Raw genomic sequence first — 25,672 nt, 5'->3', positions numbered from 1 at the left:
CAGCAGTGTTGATGAAAAGGAATGTAAATGTAGATATTCCATGCCAGCATCATTTTGGAAATAACTCTTGAAGTATAGCATAATGTTAATTGTTTAATGCACTACTAATTTTAGCACATGACATGAAATTAATAACAAAATGCTTTAATTCATTTTGGAAATTGCCGATTCTTCCCCCCCCCCCCCCATGGCACTGGTGTCTGCCTATCAAGGAAAAAAATAGTTTAAGTGACTCAAGTAGAAATAATAGACTTTATTCACCTGAGTCACATCAGGAAGCACCTGAAAACCAGATACCTCACCCAACTCGCCCGTCAAAACAGGACTGTACTTTTATAGAGCAAGGAAGAAAGATATATGTCCTTGTGTTTTGGCTCACGTAACAGTTTTCATCCTTAACTGCTATGAGACTGATGGTTGGAACACTTGGAAATTGTTTCAGATTGTCTCTTGCTCAAGAGCATTTGTATAATCTCATACCGCTGTCAAGAACTATTGTTTGAAAGTCCTGCCTTTGTTCTATTAGTCAAGGTTAAGGGCTGGGGAGATAGCAACAAAATGATAGAAAGGAGACACAAGGAAAACAAGCAATGTGTGGAGACAAGGGAGCTAGAGACCTTCTATCAGGTCTAGTTTAAACCTTTCACAGATCTGAGCTAACAAATTTCTAGTGGACCCAGGCCTCTCTAATAATGTTGCAACTTTCTGGACCATTCCGTTCTGTTTGTCCCTTTATCCTAGGTGCTAAGGGTTGTTTTCTTACTTTCAGTAGGTACCGTGGGTCATCAAACCAAGTTTCTGTTATTCAGCAAGGGTTGCAGCTAAATGTGATGTCCAGACTTCTTGATATGACTGGCCAGGAATGGGGGGAACTAAAAATAAGTAAATAAATAAAGGCTGTAATGATAAAGGCACATAGGTAGCACAGCACGTGAGAAGGTAAAGAACTCAGGAAATGACATGAGAAGATAAAATATTCAGGTACGAGAACTTTAGCAGGAGAGGAAACTTGGTTATTAGAACTATAGCTCTCTGATGGAAGAAGTGATAGGGGACTCAAGAGTTGGAAAATTTTAGTTTAAGGTAAAAAATTAGAAGCCAAGCAAGTAATGTATCTGTTAAAGCTTTTGTTTCAGAAACTACAGCTAGATAAGGCCCATCCTGGCTCCTGGGAAAACAGCTGACCTCCTGGGGCACTGCTAAAGACCACCGCCTGGGGACAAGTGGAGACATCCGGGCCTTTGTGTTCCAGGGAGAGACAGATGACACCTGCCCCTGGGAACAGCTAACTGCCCAGGACAGGAATGTTGCAGTTTCTTTCACCTAATCCTCCCTGAACTTCAAACCCCCTCACGGCACCTTATTTATTCCCTGCTATAAAAACCTTGGCCTGGAAAGAAAAGACAAGATGGTCTGTTAGGGTGTGAACCTGCCATCTTCTCGGATCAGCGGCCATCTGAATAAAGCGCCCATAAAGATTCAATTGCTGTCGTTGCTTATTGGGTTTGGTAGTGACAGGCAGCCCGAACGCCGGTGTCTTTTCCGGTTTCAGAAGGAGCAATTGCAGACTGATGTAAAATCACTCAAATGCTTGCCTCAGTTTTTAAAGTTACAGTTAACAGAAGTCAGAATTGGTCCCAGAACCTGGAAGATCCTGAAGGTAGAGCGGTGTCAAATGTCCCCAATTGTGAGATAAGCAGGAGCAGGAGGACATGGGAAAAGAGGAGGAAGATTCCCAGTAAGAAACGAGGAAAACCATTACCGTCACAGAAAAGTTATCTCCGGGGCAATATTTGTCCTCAGTGAAGCAGCATGATGACAGGCACTGAGTAAGAGGTTGTGTCAAACGTCCTCAGTGTGAATCTTGAATCTGCCACTTTCCTTTGGCAAGAAATTATTTGTTAATAAAGTACACGCTATTAGCCTATAAAGTTTGATTTTCTTCATCCTTATATCTCCAGAATCTAAAATAATACCTGGTGAAATGACTGTTGTTTGAATCTAAATCCATGACGCGAACATTGAGGGAGCATCAGAATTACTTGGAGAATTTGTTAAATTACGGATTGCCAGAGATTGATCCAGTGGCAGTGGGTTGGGGCAGGGGGAGTGGCGAGAATTTGCATTTCTATAAAGTTCCCAAGGAATGCTAAAGATACTGCTCCGGGAATCACACTTGGAGAACTTCTGGGCATTGTTTTAAACCAAGAGTCAACAAACTACAGCCAGCAGGCCAACCTACCCTCAGCCTGTTTTGGTATAGCCCATGATTTAAGAATGGTTTTTACATTATTAACCGTAGTTAAACACACACGCGCGCACACACACAAAGAGGAATGTATGACAGAAACCATACGTCTCCCAGAAAGGCTAAAATATTTACTATCTAGTCCTCTGTAGACAATGTTTTCCAACCTCTGCTTTAAACAATACAATTATTGCAAAACAAATGACTTAATCTGGAAAAGGTTTAAATGGCCTTCATCACTGAAGAATAAGAACCAGGTATTTATGTTTTGTGTTACCGAAAACACACTATATTTCAATATTCTATCTCTGCCTAATTCTTGTTTTTCTGCTCCTATCCCTTTTAGGAACTGTAAGAATGATTTCAATTGTTATGTAAAAGCATTTCACTAAACTAAAATGTAGATGGTTTTGGAAGCATTATTCTGTAATAATTTGAGGAACGTAGGCATGGCATCAATGCTTTCAGTATTTAAGCTTCTCTCTTCATTTTAACTGTACTTTAAATCCTTTTGTTTTGGGAATGTTCTGATAGGCCATTTCCAGATGTTAGATTTCTATCTGCAACACGCAAGCATCGAATTAATCTCTAAAGCATTTGGGAGCTGATTCGAAACTTTTTACAAGTGTGTATATTAGCCGTCGTATTGTGGCTGCGGCATATTGGTACGCCTCAGGAAATCATCAACCTGAATTTCTGTTATTCTTTATCTAGTTTATAGGTGCCTCCAGGATCAAGAAAGAAACCGTAACATAACTGACCTCTTAAACATGTATGGTACATCCAAAGACTCCTGACCATCCACGCTCTGTAAGGTTGACTATGAATTGACCATTAGGAGCACCAATAACAAGTGCTGATTTCAGATACCCAGCCCATGGGTTTAGCCACACACAGAGTGCTGTAGTTCATCAATAAACAGATGAAGTAGAGTGCCCTAGACTTGAATGTTAGTGAGCCAACAGGGTGAGGAGGGAAACCAGGCATTTGGGGGAGGGGGAGTCAGAGCGTGAGTAAGGTAATCAGAGAATCCGTGCACAGAGCAGCCTGGGGGTATCCAGTGTAGGGTGTTAGAGCCCAGCAGGATAAGACAAGTTTCCACCGGAAAAGGCATCCCAGGGTGAAGTATGAGATATGGAGCACGGTGAAGGAGGTTGCTGTTGACAGACCTAGGTAGGCCTAGGAGGAATGGAAAGTCACCAGGTGGGAAAACTGTACCGTGGGAGGCTGTAGCCTGGGAAAATGCCTGCCTGGGAAACTGCCTGCCGACCAGCCCAGGACAAACAGATGCCCGGCTAGGATTGGGGTCTGGGGTCAGCCTACCCGGCATAACAGGATGCAGCTTTAACTTGAGCCTGACGAGATGTATCACGAACAATGGTCAGCAGAAATGGCGCCCAGCAACCAGCTCTAGCCAGTCAGACTCTGACACCCCAACCAGTTACCCTTTGCGGGTTTTTGCACTTAAAAACCCTGCCCTAAGAATAACCAAACGAGTCTTAACCTCCCTTGGTTCGCTCCACTTTCCCCTTAGTCCCCGCTAATAAACCCTGCTCCCTAGCTCACTGTGTCCATCTGGTTTCTTGAGTGACTCCAACCTAACAGCTGTGCGGAGTGGTGGCATCAGCAGATGTCTGGTTTAACGTATTAGATCGTAAATGTGATGAAAGGGGCATTTGTGCAAGAAGATGGTCCTGCACAGGGTGTTGGAGCCCAAAAGTGGTGGGGAAGACATCCTGGCTGAGGAGGGGATTGAGGTAGCAGTGATGGGAGACTGGTTCCATATGGAGGGGTTGGCCACATAAATAAATACATTAAAGATGATGGGACCACAGAAGGCAGTCACAAATATGGAAAAGAAAAAAACCCAAGCAAACCCTGTAGCATTGAATTGAAATTGCACATACTGGTGTGAACCTATGGATATGTGAACCTATAGATATATAAATAATACATAAGCTTGTGTTAGTGTGTGTGTGTGTGTGTATGTGTGTGTACACTATGAGATCCTGAGACAAGTGATACTATGATAGCTGGGAGCCTACCCGGTGCTCATATCTGGGTTTCTGATACCGTCCTCTACCTAAAGGAACCAAAGATCCTTGTTGAAATGGCTGATTCTGGGGCTGAAAAAGAGAAAGCCAAGATGGGCCTGAAACATGTTGTATCAGAAAGGAAGGAAATGCTAACGAACAAACAAAACAAAATGATGGGGACACGTAGAACAGCACAGAATCAAGTTTAAAGAAATTTGAAGGGGCTTTTCTTGGCCAAAGCTAGGACAATCTGAGTGTCAAAATAAATAATAATAGTTTTAGTTTATAATAATAGTTTTGGCTTATAATTTGAATGTAATAGGAATCAATAATATGATATAAAGTTAAATAATGCAAATAAATGAATATATTGAGAATTTAATGAAGAACAAGATATTTACATGATTTTGATAGGGGACTCAAGAATAGGAAAATTTTAGTTGAAGGTAAATAGTTACAAGCCTGGTAAGTAATGCATGTTAAAACTTCTGTTTCAGAAACTACAGATAACGCCGATACTGGCTCCTGGGAAAACAGCTGACCTCTTGGGACACTGCTAAAGACCACCGCCTGGGGACAAGTGGAGGCATCTGGGCCTTTGCAGAGGGAGACAGACACCACCCACCCCTGGGAACAGCTACCGACCCAGGATGAGAATAATGCAGTGTTTTAAATCTAATTTTCCCTGAGTTTCAAAACCCCTCACCTCACTTTCTTCTCTGTTATAAAAACTCTGGCTTGGAAAGAAAACCTAAGATGGTCTGTTAGGGTGTGAACCTGCTGTCTTCTCAGATCGCCGGCCATCTGAATAAAGTGCCCATAAAGATTCAATCTCTGTCTCTGCTTATTAGGTTTGGTAGTGACAGGCAGCCCGAATGCAGATGTCTTTTCCAGTTTCAATAACACATAAGTCTTAATTGCCTGATGGTTTTTGAGTCTATTTATTAGACTAGCCAAAGAACCTAAAGGGAAGGGAAAAGTTTATGCCTCTATACCCCACTCTTTCCAAAGTCCTTCAGCAACAGTAAGACAAAGCAATATTCTAATAAGTTATCTAGGTATAGTTGTTTTGCCGAAAGTTAGGTATCATACACAAGAGCAGGACTGGGGAAGTGGGAAAGTGTGGTTTGAGGCACACCGGAAGCTTCATAAACTAATCAGAAAATAAACTCAATTATTCCTCCATTATTATCAATAATAAATATTTGCTACTCAGTGCCAAATACTGTTTTAGGCATAGAAGATATGACAGTGAATAGGAAAGATACAGATCCGTGCCCTCAAGGGACTCGCATTATTTTTGAGGATGAAAGCAAATAAAACAAGTCAAATGCATAGTATAAGAGATTGTGATAAGTGCTACAGACAAAATAAAACAGAAAGGAAAAGAGAGAATAAGGAAAGTGCATTTGACAGCGTTCAGGAAAGGACTCACTAAGAAAGTGACATGTGAGTAAAGACTTCTAGAAGGTGAGAGAATAAGCTTCCACGTCTTTTTTTTTTAAATTATTTTTAGAGAGAGGGGAAGGGAGGGAGATAGAGAGGAAGAGAAACATCGATGTGTGAGAGAAACATCGATCGGTTGCTTCTCACAGGCCCCCAGCCAGGGACCTGGCCCGCAACCCAGGTGTGTGCCCTGACCGAGAATCGAACCAGCAACATTTCACTTTGCAGGACTGATAGGGGACTGAAGAGTTGGAAAATTTTAGTTTAAATTAAATAGTTATAAGCCTAGTAAGTAATGTGCATGTTAAAGCTTTTGTTTCAGATCCTACAGATAACCCCATTCTGGCTCCTGGGAGAGACAGCCGACCTCCTGGGGCACTGCTGAAGACCACCGCCTGGGGACAAGTGGAGGCATCCAGGCCTTTGTGTTTCAGGGAAAGACAGAGACCACCCACCCCTGGGAACAGCTAACTGCCCAGTTTCTTTCACCTCGTCCTCCCTGAATTTCAAACACCTCACTGCACCTTGTTTATTCCCTGCTATAAAAACCTTGGCCCAGGGTAAAAAAGGCAAGGTGGTCTGTTAGGGTGTGAACCCGCATCTTCTCGGATCGCTGGCCATCTGAGTAAAACGCCCATAAAGATTCAATCACTCATTGCTTGTTGTGTTTGGCACTGACAGGCAGCCCAAACGCCGGTGTCTTATCTGGTTTCATATTTTGGCGACTCTATTCCGGCACAGACTTTGGGACTCTGACTCTCCAGTAAGTCTTATTTGTATTTGGTGGGGACTCCCACTGGTTGCCTGGGTTGAGAGGCCCCGGGAGTTTAGATTTGGAGAATCCCAAGCAGCTGCCAAGTGATTTCACTTGGGGATTCTGCCCCTCACTCCTGGCACCTCTTGTCATTTATCACGTTTGATGGAATCATTGTATTTTCTGGTTCAGGTTAAAATCCCGGGTCACAACTTAGGTCATCTGGTAAAGGTACCTTTCTGGGTTACGGAGCTCAGTCTGAAAAAATGACGTCCAATTTGGTTTGGGTAAGCTTTGTCTGAGGAGGTCTGTTTGGAAAAGGATGTCTTTTGATTTGCTTTGGGTACCCATTGTTTAGAGTTCTGCCTGGTAGAATGGGAGCAAAAGCCTCCATTCTGGGGAAACAGCCCATTGGGGCGAGTTCTGGCTAATCTGTCAACTTACAAACGTATGACTAGAGCGAATGTGGTTTATTGTAATACTGTTGGGCTTGTGTATTGTGTAATTTAGACTCTACTGAGTCTGGTCACTGAACGGGTCTTTAAATTACTGTATTATATTATAACTAGAGTTGTGTCAAAAATAAGGGAAGTGGGACAAAATGCCTTACTTGGAAGGTTTTTTTCAGTTTACATGAGAAAGATGCAGAATTAAAAGAAAACAAGTTAATGGTTCAGAGAAAAGGGAATTTGCATGTGAAAGAAAGAAGGTCAGAGGAGAGGGACCAGGAAAATCTAGATATTATGGCTGCTGTGAGCTGGTCAGAGTTCCCACAGCCCCAGGGGGTCTACTTGGCTGAGGGAACTGGGGAAAGTGCGCCTGAACTGGCATGGCCTTCTGGAACCAGTCAGGGAACCAAGATTGGTGGAGAACAAGCCCCTACCAGGCCAGGGCAATATCCCTTGCAGAGACTTCCAGTGGGAGTAGGGCCAGAGGGCCAGCCTGCTGGATAGTATTGGGCACATACCCCATTTCTACATCAGATCAGTTAAACTGGAAAAGCTCAAGCCCTTCGTATAGAGATGACCCTACTAAAATGACTGGTTTGGTTGCATCAGTTTTTGCCACCCATCATCCCAGACATACAAGCCTTATTAAACACCTAGCTTATGGGGGATGAGCGGAGGCTGGGGTTAGATAAGGCAAATGAAGAGGCTGGCAGGTTACACCAAGAAAATCCAGATGGGGCTCTGGGCCCTCCCAGGGCAACACCTCTAACCTAGTCCAACCGGGACCCTAATGGGGATGGCCTTCCTGTCTTAGAGCATTATAAGAGATGCCTCCTTGAGGGGATGGGGAAAGGCGTCCTTGAGCAGAAAAGTCAGTATGGTGCAGGCGGTGCAGCAGAAGTCCACAGAGGACGCCTCCCAACACCAGGAAACAGCTAAGGAGATTCCTAGGGATGGCAAGTGACTGCTGCATTTGAATTCCAAACTTTGGGCTCATTGCTAAAGCAGTGTATGAGGCTCTGAAGGGACCGGAATATAGCCCTTCAGAGTGGACAAAGGAGTGCACTCAGGCTTTTGAGTCCCTGAAGATGGACCTGGCTTCTGCACTGGCCTTGGGGCTTCCAAACCTACTGAAGCCCTTTCAATAATATGTGTGTGAGAGACAGGGCATTGCCCTAGGATTCCTCACCCAAATGCTTAGTGACATATGTGGCCCATCGCATAATTGTCAAGGAAAGTAGGTCACACTGTCCAGGGGTGGCCAGCCTGCTTGAGAGTGGCAGCCACCTGCGAGCTCTTGCAGGAAGCTGAAAAAGTTTTCCTTGGGACAGCCTATACCAGTTATGTGTCCCAGCAGGTGCTGAGCCTGCTGGAGCAAAAGGGAAACATGTGGCTCACTGCTGGGAGAATGGGCAGGCACCAAGCCATTCTTCATGACAATCCCAGCGTCTCCCTCAAAACTGTAAGTAAGGTAAACCTTGCCTCTTCTCCCAGAGCCTGACTTGGCTGCGCTAATACATGACTGTGCTGAGGTAACTGATGAAGTGTATTCTAGCAGAATTGATTTACAGGACCATCCTTTAGAAGAAGCAGACTGGACTCTGTACAGATGGAAGCAGTGATACGGACAGAGGAAGCAGAAAGGCTGGGTATGCAGTTGTGATTCTTGAAGGAGTAGTGGAGGCCAAGGCCTTGCCACCGGGAACCTCTGCTCAGAGAGCTGAACTGATTGCATTGACGAGGGCACTGAAATTGTTGCGTGGAAAGAGTGAATGTGTGTATCAACTCAAGGTAAGCTTTCCTAACTTTGCCTGCACATGGTTTCATCTGGGGAGAAAAAGAACTGTTAACCTCCAAATAAAAAGGAGATTAAGCATGCAGCATAAGTTTTAAAACTATTAGAGGCTGTTCAGGTACCTTTACAAGTGGCAGTTCTGCACTGCCCGGGGCATCAGAAAGAGGACAGTAAAGTGGCTGGAGGAAGCAATGTGGCTGAACGGGCAGCAAAAGAGGCTGCTAAAGGAATGTTTATAATGCCTTCGGTACCTGTTCTGGACTTGTCACAATGTGACCCTGAATATTGGACTGGAGACTTAGAGAAAGCTAAGGGTTGGGGTTTTGATGAAGAAGGTCCTGATAGTGGATGGAAAAAGCATAAGAAAGGAGCTACACTGTGTTCCTGAACATTTAGTAGAGCCAGTCATGAAGCATTTGCATGAGGCCACACACTATGGAGGAGACACATTAACCACCTATGTCAAACTGTGGCTCACAGTTCCTGGAATTTCTAAAGCCATAAGAAAAGTAATTGCTAGATGTGCTGTGTGCCAGAACAACAACCCCAAAACAGATCCCCATCAAGGAGAGAAAGAAAGCAATACCAAGGACAGTGTCCACTTGAGGCCTGGCAAATTGACTTTACTCAGATGCCAAGGCTCTAAGAGTGGAAATACTTGTTAGCCTTTGTTGACACCTTTTTCAGGATGGGTAGAAGTTTATCCTACTGGAATGGAGACATCCTTGGAGGTAGTGAAAGCATTACTGAAGGAAGTAATCCCTCACTTTGGCTTCCCTCGCAGCATCCAGAGTGATAACGGACCTGCTTTTCTTTCAGAAATCACACAGAAGGTTAGTAAATTTTAGGAAATAAGTGGAGACTCCACACGGCATGGAGACCCCAGGCTTCTGGGAAGGCAGAGAAGATGAATCACACCTTGAAGAAAAATATAGCCAAGCTGTGTGAAGAAACTCATCTCCATTGGGATCAAGCTTTGCCTATTGCCCTGCTCAGGGTAAGGGTGGCTTCTCAAAGCGGGATTCAGTTGAGTCCCTGTGAAATTGTGTACGGGTGGCCATTTCAGGCCACAATTGGGGTGGGAGACATGTATATAGATCAAGAAATGAAGGTGAAGAAATATATACATTTAAGTCAGACCTTAGTTGTGATGAATGACCTTGCCTGTATTAGAGACTTCTCCCACACAGTTTTGCTGCATTCCTTGGAGCCTGCAGGTAAGGTGCTACTCAAGATTTGGACAACTGCATCTCCAGAGAGCCAACTAGAAAAGTGGACTGGACTTTGGGACGTACTCCTCACCACCCCCACCATGGTGAAGCGGGCAGAAATAAAACCTTGGACTCATCACACCAGAGTAAAGAAAGCACTGGAGGAAGATCTGAAAGTCATCTTTCGGAAACAATGACTTATGTTCTTTTCTTTACCTCTTGTTTAAACCCCTTGTTATGGACAACCTACTCCTTTCAAACAAGATGAAAATATTTGGGTATATTTAGCAAAAAGTGTTCTGAATATTTTTGACTTTTGCCTTGCAGGAGGAACTTATATTGAACATATTTTCACTTCATGTCTTATAGGTGTTTGTACTCCTTTGGAAAGCCTTGGAAATTATACTGTGTTTGAGCGTATCAAAAAGAAAATGACTTACTCTGATATTTATCATTGGGGGCCAGTGGTAACTATAAAGGACAGGGAAATGTTTTCATTGAAGGTCGCTAACAGAACCCCAGCTAGAGAGTGTGCAAATTTGTCAACTGTACTAAAACTGTTCTGTGCTCTCAGCAGGTGTGAAGATGAATTGCACCCCCACCACTGACGTATGTTAAACTGCCAACAGGATGGTTTCTGATATGCAGAATGACTGTCTGTTCCTGTGTTCCAGCAAACAGCTCTGGGGGACCGCGCTGTCTGGGAAGACTGACGCTGTGTACGCCTCAGAAGCCCCACCAGACCCGGGCTCGACGGGACCTCTCCCTTACACACCATTGTGTCAGTGACTTATGCCTTTTTAGCCCTGCTGAATATGTGTCTCTAACCATATGTGTAATGCCAGCCACAGTAACCTATCTGAATGTAGAAATGAGCAGATTAGCCTGCGCTATGGCAAAAGCTTTGAATGCCACCTCGCAAGCCATCAGTGCCGTTAGTCAAGAACTAGGACAAGTCAGAGAAGCAGTACTGGAGAATCGTGCAGCTATAGACTGCCTTCTTTTAAGGCATAATCATGGATGTGGAGAATTTAAAGGACTGTTATTTTAACCTAAATGATAGTTCACAGCTCATAGAGCATAAGCAAGTAAATGATGTAGTGCCCAATATAAAACAGAGAGAGGGATTCTTTGTTATTAACTTGTTTAAACTAACCTCCTGGCTGCCTAGTATCACTGGTCTTCGAGAGGCATTTATTGTTTTTATCCTTGTCATCTCCTTCAGTATCATAGCTTGTCGTTGCATACAGTGGGCCCCCTTATGCGGGTCTGCAATGAGGTGTATTCCTAAACCGCCCCACTGGACAGTCCAATGCCAAGTTACATGCCCAACAACAAAATGAATACTCCCATATGAAGCCGATCTCATAGAAAGGAGATAGTTTAATACTAGCAGTGGGAATGATAGGGGACTTAAGAGTTGGAAAATTTTCGTTTAAGGTAAAAAGTTATAAGCCTAGCAAGTAATGTATATGTTAAAGCTTTTGTTTCAGAAACTACAGATAATGCTCATCCCGGCTCCTGGGAAAACAGCTGACCTCCTGGGGCACTGTTAAAGACCACCGCCTGGGGACAAGTCCAGGCATCCGGGCCTTTGTGTTCCAGGGAGAGACAGATGACACCTGCCCCTGGGAACAGCTAACTGCCCAGGACAGGAATGTTGCAGTTTCTTTCACCTAATCCTCCCTGAAGTTCAAACCCCCTCACTGCACCTTGTTTATTCCCTGCTATAAAAACACTAGCTTGGAAACAAAATGTTAAGACTGTTTTGTTAGGGTATGAACCCATCATCTTCTCAGATCACCAACCATCTGAATAAAGTTCCCATAAAGATTTGATCTCTGTCATTGCTTATTGGGTTTGGTAGTGACAGGCAGCCCAAACACTGGTGTCTTTTCCAGTTTCAGTTTATGCTATGGTCTGAATATTTGTGTTCCCCAAAACTCCTGTGTTGAAATCCTAATGCCCAGTGTGTTGACATCAGGTGTTTAGGTCATGAGGGCAGAACCTTCATAAATGAGATTGGTACCCTTATAAAACAGACCTGAGGGACATCCCTTGTCCGTTTTACCATATAAGGATACAACAAGAAGTCTGCAAGTCAGAAGAGAGCCCTCACCCAACCATGCTAACACTCTGACCTTGGACTTCTAGCCTCCAGAACTGTGAGAAGTCAATTTCTGTTGTTTATAAGCCACCCAGTCTCTGGTATTTTGTTATAGCAACCCAAATGGACTAAGACAGTTTCAAAATATCTTTCCACAAAATACTTATTAGTTAAAAAGGACAAAAGAGTAACTTTACATTGGGGAAGCCTGGAAGACTTAACACTTAAGAAACCTTAATTAAGTGATCAAAGGTAACAATACCAGGCTGGCGGGTCAAGATGGAGGTGTAGGTAAACACGGCTCACCTCCTTGCACAACCACATCAAAATTACAGCTAAACTACAGACCAACCATCACTAGAACTGTCAGAAATCGAGTTGAATAGAAATTCAACAACTATGGAACTAAAGAAACCACATCCATCCAGACTGGTAGGAGATGCAGAGACATAGAATGGGCAGGTCCCACACCCACATGTGTTGGGTAAAAATCAGGAGGGATGTCTCGGGAATAAGGAGTCCCAGCCCCACACTAGGCACTCCAGACCAGGGTTCCGGAGCCAGGAAGATAAGTCCCTACAACCTCTGCTGTAAAACCCAGCAGGATTGGAGTTGGTGAAAAAAACTACTGGACTCCCTGGCAGTTCCTCTGAAAGGACCTGTGCCAAACTTACTAAGACTCACTCCCTCTGAGCCCCAGAGCCAGGGTAGCAGCTTAAAAGGAACCAGTGGCATACAGGGAAGAAATGAAGGGTCTGGCATCATGGTGAGAGCTGGAGGACAGTTTTCTCCCAGACAGAAAGGAGGGCAAAGGCCATTGTGCCTTTTCTGAGCCCTCCACAGAGCCACAGAAGTGGCAGGCAGGTGCCATATCTGAGACTCCATCAACTGGCTAACACTGTTTGCCCTGCCCTGGTGTGTACCTGAGGCTCAGCCCCGTACCTCTCGCTAAGCAGCCCCAATACTGGCACTAGCAGCAGCCAGCTTTGAATCAGAGTTTGGCCCTACCTGGGAACCTCTAAGCCCAGCACAAGTAGCAGACACCTGGAGATTGCTTTGCAGCTCATGTTGAGTGGCCCCAGGGAAGAACACAGGTGGTGACTGCCCCTGATCTGCACCACCCAGGAAACGCCAGGGCCAGTACATCCAGTGGACAGCTACAGACCACATCAGAGCACCACTACTCTGTCCCTGCACAGATGATGCTCTGAGGAGGGCAGAGGTTGAAGGCAGAGGTCACAGTCAGTCCTTGCAGCTGACGGGCCTGGGTAAATCCCTCCCATAAATGTGCCAACAGCAATCAAGACTCGTCTACAAGATGAGGGTATACTCAGTCCACACAAAAGGTCCACCTCAAGTATCCAGCTTGGGTGATAGAGAAGGCTGTACCACTGGACCCCACAGGACACCTATTACATTAGGCCACACTACCAAGATAGGGAGTCACAGCAGCTCTACCTAATACATAGAAACAAACACAGGGAGGTTGCCAAAACGAGATAAAGCAACATGGTTCAAATGAAAGAAGAGATCAAAACTCCAGAAAAACTAAATAAAATGGAGATGAGCAATGTATCAGATGCAGAATTCAAAACACTGGTTACAGGGATGCTCTAGGAACTTAGTAAGGATCTCAACAACATAAAAGTAAGCCAGGCAGAAAGGAAGGATATACTAATAGAAACAAATAATTTACAGGGGACCAACAGTAGAGTGGATGACTCTGAGAATCAAATAAATGATATGGAACATAAGGAAACAAAAAACACCCAATCAGAACAAGAAGAAAAAAAGAGTCCAAAACAAAAAACAACAACAACAACAAAAAAAACCCCTGAGGATAGTGTAAGGAGCCTCTGGGACAACTCCAAGTGAACCAACATTTGCATCGTGGGTGTGCCAGAAGGAGAAGAGAAAGAGCAAGAAATTGGAAATCTATTTGAAAAAATAATGGGAAAAACTTCCCTAATTTGGTGAAGGAAATGGACATGCAAGTCCGGGAAGCCCAGAGAGTCCCAAACAAGATGGATGCAAAGAAGTCCACAGCAAGACACATCATAATTAAAACGCCAAAGGTTAAAGATAAAGAGATAATCTTAAAAGCAGCAAGAAAAAAGTACAGTTACCTACAAAGGAGTTCCCATAAGACTATCACCTGATTTCTCAAAAGAAACCTTACAGGCAAGGAGGGGCTGAAAAGAAGTATTCAGTCATAGAAAGCAGGGACCTATAGCTAGGATTGTCCTGCCCAGCAAAGCTATCATTTAGAATGGAAGGGCAGATAAAGAGCTTCCCAGACAAGAAAAAACTAAAGGAGTTCATCATCACCAAACCATTATTATATGAAATGTTAAAAGGATTTATTTAAGAAAAAGAAGATCAAAACTATGAACAATAAAATAACAATAAATACATATCTATAACAATTGAATCTAAAAACAAACTAAGCAAACGAGAAGAACAGAGACAGAATCATGGACACAGAGAGCGTTGTTATGGTTGCCAGATGGGAGGGGGCTGTGGGGGAGTGGGTGAAGAGAGGAGGGGATTAAGAAGTACTGAAAGGTAGTCACAGACTAGCCATGGGGGTGTAAAGTACAGTATAGGAAATGGAATAGCCAAAGAAATTATACACATGACCCATCGACATGAACAAAGGTGGGAGAATTGTCTGAGAGGAGTAAGGGATGCTGGATGCGGGGGGGGGGGCAAGGGAAGAAAAATTGGGACAACTGCACAATTGATAAAACAGTTTTTTAAAAAGATAACATTACCAGTAATGGACTAAATAGAAATTTTGTACTACCCGATAGGCTGCACTCAGATGAGCACAGCATCACCTAGTGATATTCTTGCCAAGAGCCATAAACTGAATCTTACCACGAGAAACCATCAGAAAATCCAAATAGAGAGACATTCTATATAATAACCAGCCTGTAATACTGAAAAGCATAAAAGGCCATAAAAGTCAAAAGACCAAGAAGTTGTCTCAGACTAAAGGAAACTGATGAAACATACAACTTAATGTAACACATTATTCTGAAATGGATCCTTTCAGTATAAAGGACATTCAGCAGTGGATTATTTGGCAATTTTGAATAAAGTCTAAGGATTATATGGTCATCATATACCAAAGTTAATTTCCTAATTCTGTGATTGCATTGTAGCTATGTAGAATATACTTGATTGTAGGAAATACACACTAAAGTATTCATGGAGATGGGAAATTATGTCAACTATTTACTCTCAAATGATTGAGGTAAAAAATGTTCTTTGTACTTTATTTGCAACTTCCTATTGTTTCAAGAATATCTGTATCTATATCTATATATCACATACCACACACACACACACACACACAAGGTCTGTCTGGAAAAAGTCCAGCCATTGTTAATATAACGAAAATGGTTTGCACAACATCGATGTAACCTGGCAGCCAAGGACAGTGGACTGGAATATGCATGTGTGAAGAATAACAACTTCACTGTACTTGTCAGTGGGGCATGGTAGACACCATTGAGTGAGCATGTGTCCCGTGTGGCCACGCATTCAAAATGACTGAGCAAGTAGAGCAATGGATCTGCATCAGATTTTGCACTAAGCTTGAACATTCCTCTCTGGAAACTATTCGGATGATTCAGAAGGCCACAACTATGGATAGCTGGTGATTGGCAGCTTCATCGCAACACCACGCCTAGTCATACATCACATCTTCTACAGAATTTTTTTTACAAAACTTCAAATCACCTAGGTGATTCAGCCCCTCTACAGCCCAGATTTGGCACCCTGTGACTTCTGGCTTTTCCCAAAACTAAAATCACTTTTGAAAGGGGAGAGATTTCAGAGCATCAATGAGATTCAGGCAAGTACGATGGGGCAGCCGATGGCGATTGGGAGAACTGTGTGAGGTCCCAAGATGCCTACTTTGAAGGGGACTGAGGTGTCATTATGTTCTATGTACAATGATTCATATATATATGAATCATATATATCATTCCAAGGCTATGGGATGGTTATACTGCATAACTAATTCTGTTTGCCCCAGAGAACTATTTTGAAGTATTTCAGAGAGAGTAAAAATATTGACTTACTTCTTAAAAACAAAGGGATTTATGAGATCTCTTTCTGAAAAAAAAAACTGGAAAAATTATTAAAAAGTTACATGCCCAGCAAGCTCTCATTGTAGGATTATGTTTGCTTGAACATTTGGAAAGGAGTGTAATTTGCATTTACAATCTGAATAAAAAGAGCAAGAAAAAGAAAGGAAGACAAAGGGGTCATACTGCGTGTGAGCTGAAGAAAAAGCCACCACCTTAGGAGAATGTTAGAGATGTGAATCTCATTGCCTCAGAGATGTCAGTGCCAGAACTAGATAGAAAGGAAAGAGAAAATGAGATAATCCAAGACCAAGTGCTATTAAAGCTGAGAATGGGAAAGAGGGGGGATATTTTGGTTGCTACTAGACTACAGAGTGTAATTAGAGATGGAAGAAATTTAACAAAATACATGAGGAAAGAGCTCAGAGAGCAAATGAGAATGACTCTGAGTGGGAGCCCAGATGCAGAAAAGTACTGAGAAGTGCTTTAGGAAAGCATCACATAAAGAGTCAAACAGATGAGCATTTTGAGAGGGCTACTTCCTTGACGACCAGGTAAGCTGAACAAGGTGATTACATAAGACCTGGGAAAATATAATTATGTAAGTTTACATAGGGTTTGGATGGACTTGATATAGAAAGTTTCAGTTTTGGCTAGGTGGGTTTCAAAAGTGACACCATTACTGTGAGTGGGAGAGCAGACACATCCTGAACCATAAGGAAACATACCTGGAAAATGCATGTAGTTGTGCCTTCATAAGAAGTTATAAGGCAATGAAACACACAAAAGAGAAATGATGTAGGACCATTATGGACCCAGCCCATGTTTTGTTTAGATGTCAGCTGGTCGAAAAGACATCTCTAGGGTGGAACTGCCAGTAGCAACTGACATGTTTTAGTCACGGGTGGGAGTATAAGCCATGGGATAGTTGATGGGAAGGCAAGAAGACTCAATCCTCTGACGCTTATAGACTCTAAGAAGTGCTAACTGGGCCACACATATCCATCCACAAACGAGCGCTCACAGCAGGAGATGCTCTGATTTTTTTGTTACAGTCACAGGTACATTCCTACCACTGGAATCAGTGTCACCAAAAGCACATGCAACAACAGTTCCAGAAAAGTTGGTTCCCTGGAGAAAAATAGGGGGACTGTTATTTCAAGAACATTTGGGTAATAAAAACAACAAATAGGGACCGTAACTGGGCTTGGGAGATCTTAACAGACATCACACAATCTCTGACAAAAATTCTATCAAGGTCCAATTTACAATGGACTGACTGTCCCCACTCCCTTTGTAGGGACAAATGTTAAGGAAATAAAATTAAAAACAAAATATCTGAGCTCTCTATTCTGTTCCATTGATCTGTGTGTCTGTTCTTATGCCAGTACCAGGCTATTTTGATTACACTGGGCTTATAATACACTTTGATATCAGGTATGTGACCCCTCCTACTTTGTTTTTCTTTCTCAAAGTTGCTGCAGCTATTCGGCATCATTTATGGTCCCATATAAATTTTTGAAATGTACGTTCTGTATCTGTGAAATATGTCATTGGTATTTTAATAGGGATTATGTTGAAACTATGAATTGCTTTGGGTTGTATGGACATATTGATGATATTAATTCTTCCAATCCATGAACACGGTACACGCTTCCATTTGTTTGTGCCTTCCTTTATTTCTTTCTTCAGTGTTGTGTAGTTTTCTAAGTACAGGTCTTTTACCTCTTTGGTTAGGTGTATTCCTTAGAAAACAGTATGAAATTTCCTCAAAAAACTAAAAATGGAACTGCCTTTTGATCCAGCAATTCCACTGCTGGGACTATACCCTAAGAATCCTGAAACACCAATTCAAAACAACCTATGCACCCCCATGTTCATAGCAGCACAACTTATGACAGCCAAGTGCTGGAAGCAACCTAAGTGCCCATCAGTAAATGAGTGGATCAGAAAACTATGGTATATTTACACAATGGAATACTACACAGCAGAAAGAAGGAGCTCCTACCCTTTGCGATAGCATGGATGGAACTGGAGAGCATTATGCTAAGTGAAATAAGCCTGGTGGTAAAAGACAAATACCATATGATCTCACCTATAAGTGGAACCTAATCAACAAAACAAACAAGCAAGCAAAATATAACCAGAGACATTGAAATAAAGAACTGACAGTAACCAGAGTAGAAGGGGAAGGGGTTAAAAGGGGAAAGAAGGGGAAGTGTCATTAAGGAACATATATAAAGGACCCATGAACAAAGCCAAAGAAGGGGTAGGATTGAGGGTGGGAGGTGGGGTGGGTGGGGTGGGGGAAAGTGGTGGTGGGAAAATGGGGACAACTGTACTTGAATAATTAAAAAAATCAATTAAAAAAAATCTTCCAACCCAGAAATCCCCTCCACAAAGGTAGAAGAGGAAAAACACTATTTTATTATTGAATAAGCATTAAGCTGGAATATGATATGCATCACAGACTAGACTGAAATCTGCTAAAGAAAATTGTAGACAGAGAAGAAATCTCACCTCTCCCTATACCCAAGGAGATTCAGCCCATTACATACATGTTCTCGAGATAAACAATAACTGGTCCTCAAGTAAGAGGATGTGACAGCACATTTTGTCACACATAGTTCACCTAAAATTCATGTATTAATTGGGGGTCATCTGTGTTAGCTACTTGGCCTTATCCAAAGGAAAAATACACTTCTCATACCTGTATAACAAGAGGTACTTTTGCAACTTGGAGAGAGGCACCAAGGAAAGTCAGGTTCCTTCTGTCCTACGGAAATTGGGAGGCAGACATGCCATCTTTCTTGATCTTCATCTTTTAAAAGGTGGGTCCCAGGACCTTGAGAAAAAGGGTGGTAAAGCCGGCAAGGGTATTTTTTAGCTTTTAAAAAGATTTGCATATATTTCAAAGAAACAGAGAAAGAACTTATAAGTTTTCTCAAGTAAATCATCTGAGAAAAGGGAAGGATTGTCTCTTATTTTTGAACAATGAGAATTAAACCTCATATTTTTAATTTGTATTTACTCTTAACTCAAGAGCATAGGGAAAAATCAATTTTTGTGTTGTGTAGAAAGTAGTTCCATAAAAGAAGAACAATCTGAGAAATCACAGGAAATTCCCCCCTGTGAAACACTTACTCAAGGAATCACAAAAAAAAAGTTTAGCAAATCTCCAGTACATGTTGTCAATAAGAATTGAGCAGTCATTGTATGAGTACAGGATCATTTACTGAGTATAGTATAGTAATTTACATTTATTCCTGTATGGATTGTCCCCTTCCTTGTATCCATCTAAACATGCAATAGTAACAATAGTTAACCTACTAGTTAAGTAACGTTTATCAATAATATAGACTCAGTGAAATCTGCTCAATCATCTAATGAAGTGTGTGCTGTTGTTGCAATAGGTCAGTGGTTCAGAGAATAGACTGTGGAGCTAGAACACCTGGAATTGAATGCTTTGGCTTTACCACGTGTTAGCTGTGTGAGCCTGGGCAAGTTCTTTCTCCTCTCAGTGTCTCAGTTGACTCTTCTATAACATGAGGACATATCACATTGGTAGCTGTGAGAATGAATGGATAAAACAAAGCACCTAAAACAGTACCTGGTACATAAAGCATATGCCATGCACATGGTAACAGCTATTACAGAGGAGGAAGCCAAAGCAGCTTGGTTCTGTGTCTCTGGGCCTCTGTGGAGGTTCATTGAAGTTGAGGAGTAACCTAGGGAAGGTGACCCACCCAGAGACATTGTTTCTAAGGCGATTCTTTTCCTAGCTTTTGTTTCTCAAAAATCTAAATCCATTGGAGAGACTTTAACTAAATAGCCAGCATAGAGAGGGAGGTTGGATTTGGGGAATGGGGTGAGGAGTGGGATAGAGATACAGAAAGAGATGGCATGGGGTTGGGAAATAGGCAGAAGGCTAGTTATTAAGGAAAAGTGGGGAATTACACTCTGATCCCTGGTATCTCCCTGGGGAAGGGGGGTCGGCAGACCTCAGAGAGGAATGAATGCCCAAGTAGGGGTGAGTCCATGTGGCCACAGTGGGCTAAATGATCAGAGAACCCTTTCCAGTTTCTTGATAGAAGACCTCAAGACCTCTGAACTACCCTGATTGGTATGGGCCTCAAGAATAACTGAAATGGATTTCTTTTCCTGGCTGGCAAGACAGAGCATCTAAAATAAACATATAGTAATTGAACTAAATGAAGGATGTGGTATATCTTCCACAACTGAGCTTTTGTACTGAAATGTAAACTTGCCCCCTAAGGAGAACCTCTCCTTGGATTTCGGAGAATGCCTGCCCACCTCCATCATAGCTCACCTCATTACATACCACTCATAGAATTGGAGAAGGTTCATTTGGAGACCATGGCTGTGATTGTTAATGAGCTGTATGCAGAGATGAATGTAGCCTCTCAGAAGTCACTGCTACTTCTATATACGAGAGTTGGCTGTGATAGCATTGAGTTTGACAGAGTAGCCAGAGCGTGTTTGACCTGCCTTGGCAGGGTGCTTTTCAGAAGGGATCCTCAGGAAGAGGCGAGGCTGAATGCATTGAGACTAGATTTTGCTTATGACGATGAACTTCTCTATGATTTTCAGGAGAATATGTAGAAAGGGGGAAGGTATGACTGCTCACATTTAAGGCCCCATATTAGATTTTAAATGTCTTGAAACTAAAACCAGAAACAAAACAAAAACATCCTACTGCCAGGGCTGTCCAACCTTTTGGAGTCTCTGGGCCACATTGGAAGAAGAGTTGTCTTGGGCCACACATTAAATACACAAACAATAATGAACACTGTTGAGCAAAAAAAAAAAAAAAAAAAAAAAGGTTTTAAGTGCATTTATGACTTTGTGTTGAGCTGCATTCACAGCCATCCTGGGCTGCATGCAGCCCACGGGCTGCGGGTTGGACACCCCTGTTCCTGAGAGGAAAGAGGATACGGTAGCAGATGTTGGCAGTCCCTGGGTATAAAAGATCCCTTACTGTCCCTAGCTTGGACATGCTGCTTAAGACATAGATTATATTATTTGGACAGACTATTTTGTGTGAGGGAATGATAACCTACTCAAACTTGAGGAGATCTGTAGCAATGAAAATTTTATTTAGGGAGAGGGGCCTTTTGGATCTTGCTCAGGGTAGATAGAAAAGATGCTACAGTAATGGAAGGCATCTGAGGCCAAGAAACTGCAGAACCTGATGGAATGCCTGAAGGCACTTGCGCTCTCAAAGCATACAAGTGACTTTGACTGAATCTTTGTGAGCTTAGAAGAGGCTTTCTTTCTTGCTGAAAACCAAAGTGCATACTAGATAAGCCTCTTTAATACACATCAGGGAGCTGGAGAAAAAGTCGTCTGCATTTACACAGATGCTAGAACTTCTGTAACAGAGAAGACTGCCCAGGAAATTTAGACTCAGATACCACTTAGCACAGATTTTGGCTGGAAAAGAAGTCCTGACAGCCACTTTGCAGACTTTTGGGAAGCCAGGTGGTAGCACGCTTGTGTTCTCTAAGCACAAGTTGCAGAGTGAAAGGGAACTTGATTCCTCACCAGATGGACACTTTCTTGAATCTGTCTCAAGATGACAGCCCAGGGCACTGGCAGAGAAACTGTGATTAATGGCACTGCTGTTAATGGCACTGCACAGCAGTGCCATTAAGATTTTAGAAAAATGAAAACACCCGTCTTTTGGCCTTGCCTGTAGAGAGCCACAGATATTTCATGGTAGATTGTACCAATTAAGAAGACAAGTGTTGGGGATATTCAGAATACCTGGGAAGTGCACACTAGTTCCACACTGGTATAGCTTCAGCCAGCCCCTATTTATTTCCTCCACTGAGTCAGACAACTGAGACCAAGTAGTGGAGGAGAAAGAGGCATGAATAGTTAGTTACCAGATGTTGGGTAGGTGAATGAATGATTGATTCAAAAACCAGCTATCCTCCTGCTGTCTACCCTAATGTTAGACAAAATGAGCAGGAGATGATATTCAACATTCTGTTCTCAGTATCTAGGGCACAGCTACATACATCGTAGGGGAGCTGAAAAATATAAAGAACAAAGATTAATCTGAAATGTCACCAGAGAAAAGAGACAGATTAACTAGAACAAAATGACTATTATCAGGCTGATTTATCACATCAGCCAAAATAGATGCCAGAAGATACACACAATGAAAAATAGAGAAAAATCAATAAAGACTAGGTCTCTGAAAAGACTAATAAAAATTTAAAAACTAGTGAACTAGAGCAAGAAAAATAAAAAAGGGAAGGAGGCAAAAAATGAACAAGGGAAAATTGACAATTATAGAAATTTAAAATAATCACAATAGTATTAATAGCACTTTGGCTAAATTTTTAAAAAGGATTAATTAAAATAGATTTAAGTAAATACATATCAATATATCCATAATCCCTTAAATTACACCGGCAGTCAATTTCTACCTCCACCCCAGGTAAAAAAAATAAAACACCAACGCCAGGAAGTTTTACAGGCAAATTTCATCAAACTTTCAAGCAGTGGATAGTTCCTGTATAATTCAAATTAATCCCAGGGATAAAATAGAGAAAGCTATTAAACACATTTCATGAAACTAGTATAACCTTTGGACCAAACAAGAAAAGATCAGTACAAAAATAAGCATATGGCATAGAAGTAAAAATCCTAAGTATATCATCAAATTTAATATAGCTGTGTGTGTGCGTGCACACGCACAAGTATACATAAGCTCAATGATCAAGGACATTTTATCTTAGGAATACAAGGATGCATCAATATAGAAAAATCCATGTTATTTATCACACTGATGGTTACAGAAGAAAACGCTATCAACAGAGGGCAAAATTTTTTTGATGAGTTACCGGCAATCTTTACAACTGAAATTATTAAAAAACTAGAACTAGATGAATACTTTCTTAATCTGATAGATAACATCTATGTAAAAAACCTGTAACAAAACATGTGATGATACAACATTAAAATCATGTCTATTACATTCAGGAAAAAACCAAATATTACTGTTATCACTCCTACTATTTAACACTGTACTGTAAGTTCTAAGTGAAACACAATAAGAAAAAGAAGATATACTAAAATTGAAAAAAAAGAGAAAAACTGTCATTGTTTGCTGATGGTAAGATTTCCTCATAGAGAAACAAAGAGAATCATAGACAAGTAAAACTGCAAAGAAAGTTCAGCAAGGTTGCTAAACACAAGTCAACATAGGAAACCTATGTGTTTTATACATAGAAAAGCCAATATAAAAACCAATAGTGTTGCTATACACCAGCAATAATCAATTTAAAAATGTAATGGAAAAAAATGATCCAGTGTTATAATAGTTTAAAGTGCAACATCCTTGGAGTAAGACAAAAAACATGTAAGAAAAGCCTTTAAAGAAACAGGTATATTATGTTTTCTAATAACATAAAAGTCCTGAACAGTGGAGAATAAGCCACATTCATTAATGGGATCATTCAATATCATAAAATAAAAATTCTCCCACAAATTAATCTGTAAATTCAAAGCCATTCTAGTCAAAATCCTATGAGAAAATGTTTGACACTAGGTAGGCAGATTAAAAAATTCATATTGAGGGCTGAGAGTCATTCTTACATATATTTGAGATTTAGGGCAAAAATATATTAGTAATATTGATGCTGATCAATGCAACATAATAGGTGAACCAGAAAAATATCTGTACACATTTGTACATGATGTGGTTGGCATTACAGCTAGGTAAGGGGACAGGCTTGTGTTAAAAATAAAAGATCTGTACCTCACCATACTAAAAATAAATTAAATATACTTAATTATGTAAATGTTTAAAATAAATTTTATAACTATAATAAGAAAATAGAAATGATACTTTGTGACCTTGTGGATCTCTTAAATGTGACACAAAACACAAACATAATGAAAAAGATTGGAGTCGTGTCAAAAAAATTAAACGTCTGTATAAAAGACAGCATAAGGAGACTTAAAAGACAAATCACAGATTTAAAAAAGCTGTTTGTGACATTCATTTAAAATAGTTCTTAGCACATGGAATAGAAAGAAAACCAAATTCATGAGATGTCATAGAAAATTGCAGAAGAGAGAAATAGAATGTCCGAGAATAAACAAAAGATGAGATGCTCAATCTCACTTGGGATCTGACGAAAAGCAAAAGAATCATCTATCAGATTTTGAAAAAAAATATAAACTTCTTAAATGTTTGTAGAATTGTAAATAAGAACAAATTGACAGCTGGCCAATGCTAAATATTTGCCTTTTCTATAGAGGCAACTACTGACAGATGAATTAAAATTAAGTATTAGATGGATTCAAGTACTAGATGGATTTAATTCCTTGGGTTAGTAAAAAAAGGGAAATTGGACTGTGGAGAGCTACAAAGAGGAGATCAGCTCTATCTACACTGTTTTTATTTTGTTAAAACAAAATCTGAATCAAATGTTTACATTTATTAATTCCTGGTGGTAAATATATGGGAGTCAATATTAGCATCTCAGGTTTTTCACTTTTCTGTATATTTAAACTTTTCACACACACACACACACACACACTGTGATAAATGTGATTCAGATGGAACTCACTGGACCTTTTGAATAGAATGAACAAAACAGGATTTAGATTGGGAATGTAGTTCTAGGCTAAGGTTGAGTTGAGGTACACAACATAAAGGAATAAAGAAATGGAGAGAGTGAGAGAGCTGGAGAGAGAATGTCTCAGCCAGGGTAGAAAGTGGTGAAATGACTGAGGAGAGAGGCATAGAAGGTACAATGGACATTAAGCAAGGTCCATGTAGTACTTGAGAATAACAACAAAATTGAGTAATAAAGAGAGTTATAAAATCATGAATGAATCTCTGCCTTTTACCTAATAGGCCACTAGGGGTAAAACATCATTTCTGAAGTAATAGGTGACACATGTCATCTCTTAGAAAAAAATCGCTGATGGGGGTTATGAGCTGGTGTGACTCAGGTTAGCCCCCTCCTACTTGCCTCAAAAACAAAGTCAGAGCACAGTAGGCACTTTCCCTTCATAATTTTTCAATCTCCTTGACGCCCTTCCATAGAAAAGGATCAAAGACAGGTCCCTCTATATCCTGTCTGCCACTTTTCTATCCAAATAATCACAGAATTTAGCAGTTTGGAGACATTTTTCACAGACACTAGTCACTGTATCAGATTGTTCATCTATAGGGTGGCATTTTCAATAAGGGCACATTTCTTCCTGCCTAAAAAATATCATGAAGAATAATTTTGCTATGACCTGGGGTAAATTTCATTGCTGTCTATCATATTTCTTCAGTGAAAAGGAAACGAAAGAAGCAAAGATTCTGCATCTTCAGCACAGGCAAATACCATATCATTTCTACTGAATGCTTTCAACAATTCTGGTTGTGGGTTTTTTTAAATAAAGCGCAAAAAGAAAATCAGGGGGGAAAAAGACTCTCTCAAATGTAAGATTCAAAGGGACTGATATTCCACATAGTAGTATTTCTTATTGCTGC

The sequence above is a fragment of the Desmodus rotundus genome, chromosome X (genome assembly GCF_022682495.2).
Source record: "Desmodus rotundus isolate HL8 chromosome X, HLdesRot8A.1, whole genome shotgun sequence".
Taxonomy (NCBI): Eukaryota; Metazoa; Chordata; class Mammalia; order Chiroptera; family Phyllostomidae; genus Desmodus; species Desmodus rotundus.
This window is presented reverse-complemented; position numbering follows the sequence as displayed.